The sequence below is a fragment of the Rhagoletis pomonella genome, unplaced genomic scaffold (genome assembly GCF_013731165.1).
Source record: "Rhagoletis pomonella isolate Grant_MI unplaced genomic scaffold, Rhpom_1.0 Rhpom_scaffold_07098, whole genome shotgun sequence".
Classification (NCBI taxonomy): Eukaryota; Metazoa; Arthropoda; class Insecta; order Diptera; family Tephritidae; genus Rhagoletis; species Rhagoletis pomonella.
Window position 1 is genome coordinate 1 of NW_023465627.1, and position 681 is coordinate 681.

Below are 681 nucleotides of genomic sequence, written 5' to 3' on the forward strand. Positions count from 1 at the left end.
CCGCGCACACAATATTGCTTACATACATATGTACTATTTTTCGCTTGTTTGCATACGAATGTATCCAACTGAGCACGGGCGGTACGTATGCACATACATATATGTAGGTATGTATATACGTATGCTTTATACATAGTATAAAGGGGAAACAAAATTAGCAGAGTTTAAATACATACAAGTAAATATGCAGCTCAATTGAGTATGAAAATTTCAGTGTGATCAGATAACGTTATTCATATTGATTTTGATAAACATATTTTATGTTGCTGACCTATCCGCTGCTGCTCCGAACATCCTCCCCCCCGTTGAAAGGTCAGGGCTTTCAACAGAATCCTTCACCGGGAGGACACACAGCTTGTTCACGGCTCGTCGCGTTATGCCGCTAGATGTTTTTAAAAGTGCCACACGTACGACACCGTCTGCTCCAGGGACAACTTCGATTACCCGTGCTAGAGGCCACTTCAGGGGTGGTAAGTTTTCTTCCTTTATGCATACGACATCATTGACTTGAATGTTGGCATGAGGTAAACGCCACTTTGCGCGTTGCTGTAGAAGAGTTAGATACTCTTGAGTCCCCCGCTTCCAAAAAACCTGTTTAATGTATGTTGCACGCTGCCATCGATCAAGTCGGTCGTAGTTTAGCGTCGTTAGATCCGGTTCCGGAAGAGCTGTCAGAGAACC